This window comes from Mus caroli, chromosome 10, assembly GCF_900094665.2.
Source record: "Mus caroli chromosome 10, CAROLI_EIJ_v1.1, whole genome shotgun sequence".
Classification (NCBI taxonomy): Eukaryota; Metazoa; Chordata; class Mammalia; order Rodentia; family Muridae; genus Mus; species Mus caroli.
This window is the reverse complement of record NC_034579.1, coordinates 88,284,296-88,295,321: the sequence shown is the minus strand read 5'-3', so window position 1 is coordinate 88,295,321 and position 11,026 is coordinate 88,284,296.

The following is an 11,026-nucleotide window of genomic DNA, read 5'->3' as shown; positions in this document are numbered from 1 at the left end:
TGACCTATCATTTAACCATCTATTCTCTGAGTCCTGCTTACGTTCTAACTCTCACTCTCAGGATCAAAGCAGTGCATACTTGGGGGAGACTGGACATCTGCTCCCCTTATCCACCCCACAGAGTCCTTCCTCCCTCATTGTTACTCAAAACAAGCGATGAGGCTACAGGTACCTGTGGGAGAAAGGTACTTTTGACTTGGAGGTGTTTGGGGTGACCATTCCAAAATTCCTCCTGAAAAATTATTGGAAGCACCGATTTATATCACAAAACAAAGATGTTGGGGATGTAGCTTAGTGGTAAGAACTTGCTTAACATGCCCCAGTATAATAATAATAATAATAATAGCAGTCATAATGATGATGATAATAACAATAACAGTAATAATCAAGAAAGATAAATGAAGATGGATCTTGTTCAAACAGATGGGCATAATATCAGTTGAACATGTCATAGTGAACAAAACCAAAAATGCTAAATAATTAATAATTTGTCTTTCCCCCTAAAATATGTCCCTTGCACTAAAACAGCTGCCTTGAGATTGACACATCAACATGTCATAGATTTGTTCTGACTGTTTTCTCCTTTATCCCTTCAGTAGCAGGTGTTTTATGATGCAATTAGCCAGGGCTTATGTAGGACAGACATTTCTGTGACCTCATCATGGCATAGGCAGGTGATTGGCAGCACTGATTCAGCTGCTCTATGGGGCTGACAGGGAAGTAGCTTCTGTCGGTCTTCCCACTGCCATCCCCAGAACATGGGTTTTATTATTTTAGCCGTGACAGTTGTTATCTCTCGGTGGCAACGTGGCTAGCATGGTTGCAGGCATTATACTCACACATGAAGAGGACCAGAACAGACGGGCACTGGTTTGGAACCATTCAAGAGAGAGTGGAAACAGGGCAAACATAGTATGGCCAAGATGGCGAGTGGCAGTTCTGAGATGTAATTGGGAGGTAGAACTGACCGGGTCTGAGGTGGGCAATGGTGAGGGCTCCAGCGTCTGGTCTGGATAGGTGGAGGTATATGAAAACACCAGAGGTAAGGGGAAAGACTTTGATGTTTTCAGCCTAAGGCTATGCATGGCAGAGATGTTATACAGAAATTAAAAGTATGGAGTTGAGTAACTGCACACCACTTTAATCCACGAATTCAGTAGGCAGAGGCAGGGGCATCTCTGTGAGTTCCAGGCCGGGAACCAGTCAGCCTGGTCTACATATCGAGTTCCAGGATAGCTGGGGCTACATTGACCCTGGAGAAAAGAGATGAGTGCTAATGATGAATTAATGTTTGGGTATCTGTCACGCAGGCTGCTGCCGAATGCAAGGAGAGCTGGTGTAGAAAGCATGTGCGGGGGTGGGGGTGGGGGTGGGGTGGGGGCTGGAGGGGCGGCTCGCTTGGAGGAGGACCCGAGTTTGGATCCCCAGAACCCACCCAGAAGCTGGACATGGCATCACGCTTCTGTGACTCCAGTGCAGGGACAGAGAGCCCTGGAGCCCAGGGGATGACCAGTCTAGCCCAATTGCCCCAGCTTCAGTGAGGGAACTTGTCTCAAAAATAAAAATAAGTCAGTAAGTACGTGGAGGCAGAGGCAGACAGATCTCTAAGTTCGAGGCTAGTCTGATCTACAAAGTGAGTTCCAGGACAGCCAGAGCTACATAGAGAAACCCTGTCTCAAAAAAACATCATGATGATGATGGTGGTGGTGGTGGTGACGATGACAAAGATGATGGAGGAAGAGGAGGAGGAGAAGAAGATAACGATGGAGAATGATATCTAATGATATCTCTGGCATCTTCTCTCTCTCTCTCTCTCTCTCTCTCTCTCCCTCTCCCTCTCCCTCTCCCTCTCCCCCTCCCCCCCCCCCCCTCTCTCTTACACACACACACACACACTGTAATGGAGTTGAGGGAGTTACAGAACCCTGAAGAGGGATGGAGAGGTAGGAGACCCAGAAAGGAAGCTCCCTGTGAGGGAACAAGCAAGATCTCAAGGGGCAAGAAGAAGCCAGCAGCATCAACTGATTTAGAAATCAAGGTACATAGAGTTTGTGAAACACCGCACCTACTCAAGCAGTGAGATGACTGATGATCTCATTGGGATCGGTTCATGGGTGGAGACACCATTTTAGTTTATAGTGGCTCGAAGTGTCTTAGGAAATAAGGAAGTGAAAATGTTCCGGAGATGTGTTGCAGGGTGGGGTGCTTATGTGACCCAGCTCTGGTCCAAGGTCACAGGCTGGTCTTGGGGAGGGACTTCCTTCTCTCTCTGTAATAAGTACAAAGAGAGCAGCAGCTGCAACTATGTGCTTGGGTGAGCTAGGATGCACAGCCTAGATCTGGGGTGACCATCTTGTAGCCAGGCTGGGCAAACACTGCCATGGTGTGGCCAGGTTGGGAAACACTGTTGCTATGAGGCCAGAAGAGAAAAGGATGGATACAGATGAGCTTGGCCCTCACCTCAGTGAACTCGGGCTTCACCAGGTCTGAAGGTTCAACTGGAAGAGAAGCACAGATCCCCATGCTTACTCCATGTTGACTCTAAGAGGAACAACGGCTGTACTGACAGCCGTTCACAAGCTGTCAACAGTCAACCTGCTGCTGCTGTCTCTCTCATCCCTGGGAACTCCCCAGGATATAAATCTCTCCACACCTGGACAAAAACTCTGCCAGATCCATGACTTCATCTTGGGAAACAGGCTGAGGTCACTTTCGGTAGTAAACACAGACACAGTTCTGGAGTTTAAAATGGCCAATCCTTGGGGGCGTGATGGTCCAAGCTTTAGATCCCAGCATTTTAGAGAGTGAGCAGTGTGAGTTTGAGGCCAACCTGGTCTACAGAGTAGGTTCCAGGCCAGCCAGAACCACATAATGGGACTCTGTCTCAATAAAATAAAATAGCCCAAGATGAATAAAACAACCAACCAACCAACCAAACAGACAAACCCAGAAAATCCATGTACCTGATATTGCATCTAATCTCCCAACTACCACCAGGTCTATGTCCAGCTCACGGATGAGGTAGAGGGACCAATGGCTGACTTCTCAGCTTGGCAGCATGTTCTTCTCTTCTTGCTTTCCAGTTCTTCCCTGACAAGTCTGCTTGGTCAGGGATTTGGGGTGGCAAAGGACAAGCAATGGGCTTACATGGGAACTCCTGTTGCTGGCCTCAGCTTACTAGTCTCCACAGACAAAAGAGCTGACTTCTCACAGTGCCCCTGGGAGACTCCTATTCCACTGCCACCTTAGGAGATTCTTCCTTGCAGTCTCTTGACTGGGTTAAGGTGATACACATATCCTGGGGGGTCATCCCTAAGCCTCACGGAGATGCTCTGTCCTTTGGCTTCCTGCTACTGAGATCCCCCTCATATACCCATTGATTGTACATCCCAACTCAAGCCCCAAGACCTTTCTCCTGTGTGGTCCACGTCTGTCCAGAAGAAAACACTAGACATTTCAGAGACTGTCCCACACACCTTCTTTCTGCCAGGTCCATGATTGTACAAGTGGCTTGAATTCTCACCCGCTAGTCCAGGGACCCAGACAAAGTACTGATTTGATCCTGACAGGGGTGGGGGTGGGAGGATTAGGGCAGCAGGTGCCAGCCAACTTGGCAGAAATCCAAAGGAAAAACAAATTCAAAAATCTTTTCTTTCTTTCCTGTCTCTTGATTCTTTCTTGATCCCAACGAGAATGAGGGGGTTCTAGGACCGAGATGAGGGCCTCAGTCACACTGTCTAGACTCAGGTTCAGCACCCTCGTTTAGCCACCCCTTCCCTGAGTATTTCTCAGTGGACAAAGCAAATCCTGACTGTTTCAGCCAATTACACACAACTGAAGATGTGTTGACCTGATTTACCAGCTAAGTAAGGTGGCTGACCTGCTTCATCACACTGAACGGCTTCTGGAGCCCCCTTGGAATGGTAAGGCTAAGGTTGATCACTTATAATAGTACATATGGCAGTTGGCCAACAACAGATTATATAGATTAAACACATACATGATGGGAAGCTATGAAGTCACTTAAAAATGACACCATGGAAGGACCTAAGTATAGAAATAGGCAGAAAGCTTATCTGTTTTAAAACAAAGCAATGCGTATAGGAAATAAACAAGACAGATGAAAGTCTAGCCTTACAGAGAACACACGTAATGCACACGCATAGAAGCTAGCATGGCAGGCACAGGTGTAGTGTCTGAGAATGGGTGGGAGGAAATGTGACCTCTGAACATTTCAACCTCAGCTTCGTAGTCCTCTTGCAGCAGAAGAAACAAGCAGCTTTCCCTAGTACCTCTTTGTGTTTTGTAGGGAAAGTGACAGTGATGGTTTGCTCTAGGGGGAAGACTCAATGGATATTTCAAGCTGGTTCTTTTCCCGTCTGTATTTCCCAGTGTCTCCTAGTCATTTTGTATTGCTTCTAGGAGAAATGTGCATAGAGATCTTGCTTTTCCTGTCCCTATTGCCTTCCTATCCCTTCCTGACCCATGTAGTTCTAAATTGGTTAGCAGAGGGGCAGAGCCAGGCATGGGGCTGTGGAGAAAGAGTTGGTAGCCTAGAGTGTAGAGGCTTGAGGGCTTGAGGATGGCAGTTAAGCAGGGGGTGGGGGTGGGGGTGGGATGGGTCTGGGAGCAAGGAGAAGTGCTTCATGGAATGAAAGGTCCTAGGCACATGGAACAGGGGCAACCTGCCAAGGGTTTTAGAGGCCCCAGCGGGATGAGGCAAGTGACCCAACACATCAGCAGTCCAGCATGGCATGTGAGTAACCAAACACTGCACACTTCAGGACAACAGAGGTGAGCTGTTACTTGTACACGGAAGGTTGGTCAGGTGAGTGAGCGCAGGCGATCTGATTTCTGAGGTTCCACTTAAAGTTTGTCAACTCTGAATTGGCACAGAAGCAACGTGCCTGCTAACTCCATGTTCTGAGCATGGATCTTTTCCTGGGCTCAGGATATGTTAAGGCCGATGTTTGCTAGGTGAGGGGTATTAAATGCATTTCAGCTTAGGGTATTTTCTACTCAGTGATGGGTTTAATACAATGGAACTCCTCCCATGGAAGCCAGAAAACATCAAAAGTTATCCTACACTGAAAGTGGAAGCTGGCGGTTTCCTTGTTGGAGGCAAGAGTTTCAAGTCCAGAAAGGAGGGAAGCTGGGATAAATTTAGCCATGCTGGTTGATGTCAGAGGTGTGTACCCTTGATTGCTGACATGTAATCAGAAATAAGTGTGGGTTTAAGTGCGCATCTGTGTGAAATTATAAACAAACAAGTATAGATAGTCTCTTAGTCATTTCTGGCTGCTATGACAAAAACTGCAGGTTATGTTGCTTAAGGGACGGCCATGTATTTCCTACAGCTCTGGAGGCTATGGGGTTAGACCAGGTGTTAGCTAAGTTGGTCCATGCTGAGGGTTGTTGCCTAGTTTGTGGATGCTTGTCTTCTCATTGTGTTCTTAAATGGTACATACAAAAAGCAAGTTCTGACAGCTGTTCTTATTGTTTTTAAGGTTTAAAGGATGTTTAAATGTGTGCGTGTGTGTATGTGTGTAGGAGTTTGTGTGTGTGTGTGTGTGTGTGTGTGTGTGTGTGTTTGTGAGTGTGGATGCATATGTGTATGGATGTGTGCATGTGTGCACATGCACACTTATAAGTACAGGTGTTGTGAGATCCAGAAGAGACTGGAAAATCTCCTGGCATTAGATTTACAGGCAGTTGTGAGTCATGCAGTGTGGGTGCTGGACATTGACGCTGGTTCCTCTGCAAGAGCAGTTTCTGCCCTTAATCCCTAAACCATCTCTCCACCTCCACTTCTCTTCTTATAAGGCTATTCATGGAGACACCACCCCAATGGCCAAACCAGCCATTAGTCACCTCCTCCAAGGCCCAGTCTCCAAGTATTCCATATGGTATATTCATTTTAGGGGGCCATGTGGCCAATTAAACGGATGCATTTTTGTATGTATCATTATACATTAGCACACATGCACGCACCCATACAGACACTCCATGCATTCCCTGCTCTGTCTGCTAGGAGGATCTAGGGGTGTTGAGAATAAAGAGAAGACCTAGCACCAGACATTGTCTTTTAAGTATTTTCTCTTTTTTTCTTTTATTTTATGCACATGAGTACACCACCATTGCTCTCTTCAGACACACCAGAAGAGGGCACCAGACCCTATTACAGATGGTTGGGAGCCACCATGTGGTTGCTGGGATTGAACTCAGGACCTCTTGAAGAGCAGTCAGTGCTCTTAACCGCTGAGCCATCTCTCTAGCCCCCCAGATATTGTCTTTTAAATACTGTTTCTCACTAAGGAGAATCTGAGATCCCTGCGAGAACATGCAACTTAGGTCTAGGGCAAGGGAAGTGCATGAGCATGGAGTACCTTGTGTCAAAAGGCAAGGCGATGGCTCAGGGTGTAATGGCAACATGCCAGAAGATCACTAAAGACTGCTGAGATGAGTCTGTGAGTCTGCCTCGAAGTTGATCCAAATAAGTACATGAATAAACTTAAAGCATGAGGGGAAATGCAGGTCCAGAGTCCCTTTCCTACGGAACTTAGGGTCATGTAAGGTGGAATGGCTGAAGACTAATGGTCTTCACTGAATGAGCGACGTAAGACCATCAGCAATGGAACAGACAGAAACCGCCTCATCAGAGAGGAAGCGACAAGAATGCGGAGTCACTTCCGCAATTCTGACTAAAGGTAGACAACTTGCAGTGAGTCATGCGGAAACATCAGATCGAAGAACCTGATACAAAGGAAAGGCTCTTTGAAAATGGATAGTCACAACCATCAAGGAAAGAGTGGGGAACTGACCAGAGATAAGCGAGGATAGCTGTAATTCTGAGCAGCTTCCTTTCCCTGCAAAGGGCACCATTAGGAAAATTTAAACAGAATCTGGAGTCAGTTGGACATCTACTGTGTGTGTGTGTGTGTGTGTGTGTGTACAGAGGTCAGAAGAGGATGTTCAGTACCCTGATCTATCAAATATCCATTTCATTCCTCTGAGACAGGGTCTCTCATGGACTTTGAGCCAGGCTAGCAGGAAGCAGCCTCAGCAATCATGTCTCCACTCCCATGATCCTGGGGTTACAGGTGCACCAAGCCTGTCCTTTTACACAGGTGCTGGGGATTTGAACTCACAGTCCTCATGCTTGCAGGACACACACTCTTAGCCACTGAGCCATATCTCTGGGTCACAGAAGATGGTCTTTAGCTTTAAGAATTACACACAGAAGTAATGACGATGCTGAGGTAATGAATTGTGCCAGTGTATAATTGCCTATAAATATCAGGTTGAATAACTGATTGGCAACTTACTCTCAAGCAATTGTTTGCATAAAATGAGCCCTCACCTCCACCCTCAGCAGGATTTTTCTACAGATGGAAGGTTGGTTTCCAACTTACTTGTCTTTGTGTCTTGACTACAGAAGTGTGCCCGGTGTTTCACTAAGTGAAAAATAGCAGAGGTGACAATGTTTTAGCCACAATCTATTTCAAAATAGATGAGGGAGCAGAATGTTCAGAGCACAAAGAAATGACAAGGGCTTGAGATATATACCATTCCCAATTGGTCATCACACAATGTATGTATGTGTGTATGTGTGTGTATGTGTGTGTATGTGTGTGTGTGTATATATACACCTAACATCACATCAAATCCCAGAAATGTGTCAGTCAAAAACAAAGTTTGGCAACCAATGACCAGCCCAACTTGAGACCCATCCCATGGGCAAGCATCAATCCCTGGCACTATTAATGATACTCTGTTATGCTTGCAGACAGAAGCATGCTGTCCTCTGAGAGGCTCCACCCAGCAGCTGACTCAGACAGATGCAGGCACGCACAGCCAAACAATGGGGACTCTTATGGAAAAACAGGAGGAAAGATTGTGGGACCAGAAGGGGATAGGAAGACCAACAGAGTCAACTAACCTGGACCCTTGGGGTTTTCAGAGTCTGAACCACCAACCAAAGAACAGACAGGAGCTGGACCAAGGCCTCCCCACCCATATGTAGCCGATGTATAGCTTCTTCATGTGGGTCCTGAACATATCCCAAAGCTGTTGCGTGTACATGGGATATGTTCTTCGGCCGCAGTGGAAGAGGAAATACCTAGCCTTGTAGAGATTTGAAATGTTGGTGGGGGGACATCCAGGGGGCCCCACCTGCTCAGAAAATAAGGGGAGGGGGGAGGATTGTGGGAGGGGGTGACTGATATAAATTGAATACATTAAATAAATAAGTAAATGAATGAATAAATAAATACAATTAAAAAGAAAAAGAAAAGGCAGGACCTCTGGGCTAGGTTCTGGGGTGTGTCTATTTTCACTGAGATGAGATTCTGACTATGTTTTACTAGGCCTCATTTATAGCCCCAAATTTCCTCTATTTTGGGGCTGAGAGGAGGATGAGAAGGACCAGTGAGTGGGAGAGTCTGTGTCAGGGGAGTATAGCTGAGGTGGAGGAGTGTATCCCAGGGGGCCACGCTGTAGTCAGGACCTTTCTCCCTCTGCATCAGGAGAGGTTTCTGGTTGGAGGCTGGGAGACACAATTCATCCTGGAGATTCTGAAACACCAACAGGTGTGGCAGGTGAAGGTCACTCCGAGTCTGGATTTTAACCTGTGGGTCAAGATCCCTTTGGGAGTCAAACGACTCCTTCACAGGGGCCACATATCAGATATTATGCATATCAGATATTTACATTATGATTCATAATGGCAGAAAAATTACAGATGTGGAGTAGCAAAAAAAATAATTTTATGGTTTGAAGGGAGTCACCAAATCTCAAGGAACTGTATTAAAGGATCACAGCCTTAGGAAGGCTGAGAGCCACCACACCAAGTGCTCACAATCTAGGGGAGAAGGAAGCAAGCATTCATGGGAAATTTACTTACATAGTAAATGGCTCATTACATAGATGGACTGCTACCTACACATCTGGTACCTGTCCAGGTCCTGGGAAAAGCCACAGGTGAGTGAGCCAGGGCTCTGGCCACTAGGAGCTAGCTAGCTATTCCAGGAACAGACATAAGACAATCGTTTCCAGGCTGAGGAGAGGGCTCAGCCAATGACGTTCTGGCCATGCAGATGTGCACACACAGACCTGAGTGAGGATCTGAGGTACCCATGTACATTCCAGTGGGCAGTGAAGCCCTTCAGCTGAAAGGCGCTAGCAATGCAGCTGCAATGCAGGTAGGGAAACCATGCCTGCCACCTCTGGCCTGAGGGATGCACTAGGGGAGAGTTAGGGCACTGCTGAGGGCAGGGGAGAGGGTCAGTGGATTAAGGAATCCAGAGCTGGAGGGTAGAAATTATTTCATTAATAAACTTGGTAGTGAAGGGGAGGAGAGAAAAGGATTTGAGGGGGGTAGGTGGGAGAGGAGGAATGGGAGGAGGAGAAGGAGGAATGGGAGGAGAGAGGAGGGGAGGAAGAATGGGAGGAGGGGGAAGAGGAATGGGAGGAGGAATGGGAGGAGGGGAGGAGGAATAGGAGGAAGACTGGGAGGAGGAATGAGAGGAGTGGGAAGAGAAATGGGAGGAAGGGAAGGAGTGGTGTTGAACTTCTGGGGGCATCTCCTTTTTTTTTTTTTTTTTTCAGTTCAGTTTCCCATCCTGCCCCATAGAAATAGTTCCAGTTCAGAAACAGCCCAGCAGTCAGGGGCTCTGTATGATATGATCTGGAGTGGTTCTGTTTGAAAAAGGGAAAGGGATGCTCCTTCCTGCTTGAAGAGCAGAGCATGCCAACGGGCACCTGGCTCTGAGTCAGAGGTGAGTAACCCCTCTGCAGGATGCTGGCTGCGCCCCCCCCCAGTGTCCCCCCCCCCAGTTCCAGAACACAGACACAGCAGCCTCCCGCTGACTCTCCTGTGGCCCGAGGAGCTACCTCTGTGCCCTGACTCTGGGCCTCCTGGCCCCTGTAACCCTGCCCAGACATAACCCCAAGTGAGGCGAGCTGCTTGCTGTACCTGCTCAGCCGGCCTGCTGACTACATTAGGATTTCTAATGCTGTGATCAACCCATGCTACAACAGCTTGGGCGGGGAAGGCTTCATCTTCTTACACTTCTGTGTCACAGTCCATCACTGAAGGAAGTCACCACCATAGGAACTCCGGGCAGGAACCTGGAGCTAAGAACTGAAGCAGGGGCCACGGAGGAGTGCTGCTTTCTGGCTTGTTCCCCATGGCTTGCTCAGTCACCCAGAGTGGGCTGGGCCCTCCCACATCCATCACTAATTAAGAACAATCTCTACAGACTTGCCTACAGGTCAATATTATGGAGGCTTTTTCTTAATTAAGATGCCCTCTTCCCAGATAAGTCTAGGTCTGTGTCAAGTTGACACAAAACCAACCAGGACACCTGCTCAGCGGACAGAAGGAATGTCACCATTGTTCTCACTTCCCCCGTGTCCCCTTCCCTTCAGGCCAGACTATAGTTCTGGATTTAATGTATCAGGTGACCATTCCTGAGACACTGGTTCACACTAACTGCTGACCAAGCACCTTGGGAAGAGCAATTGTGGTCATTTCCATTCACATGTATGCAGATGCCCAGCTGGAAAGCTTGGCCTTCCTCTGAGGAAGCCTGAGGAACTGCCTCCAGCTGGGCTATGCACCCCCCTCCACCCTCCATCCCTTCTGAAGTCAAGCACTGAGCCGACTCCTGGATGCTACTGAGCTGGCTGCCAAGATGACCCTTTGCACCCGGACTCCTAGTAGGACCAGGGACACATAGCTGGCCATGCTCAGGCATACCTAGAGAGTCAGCACCTTCCTGTGACCTTCCAGCTTTTTCTGTGAGGACAGCTGCTCGCTGAGTGACCCTCCATGGGTAGCTTTTGTTTCCTCACAGGGATCTTCACTGACTTTCTGAGATGACTTTCTTGCTTGCTAACAAGGGGAAACAGTACACACTTTCCACTGTGGAGACTGGAGCTGGCTACTTCTGTGAATCCTGTGTTTGGATCCTGCTGGCTTGAATGTGTGTGTGTGTGTGTGTGTGTGTGTGTGTGTGTGTGTGTG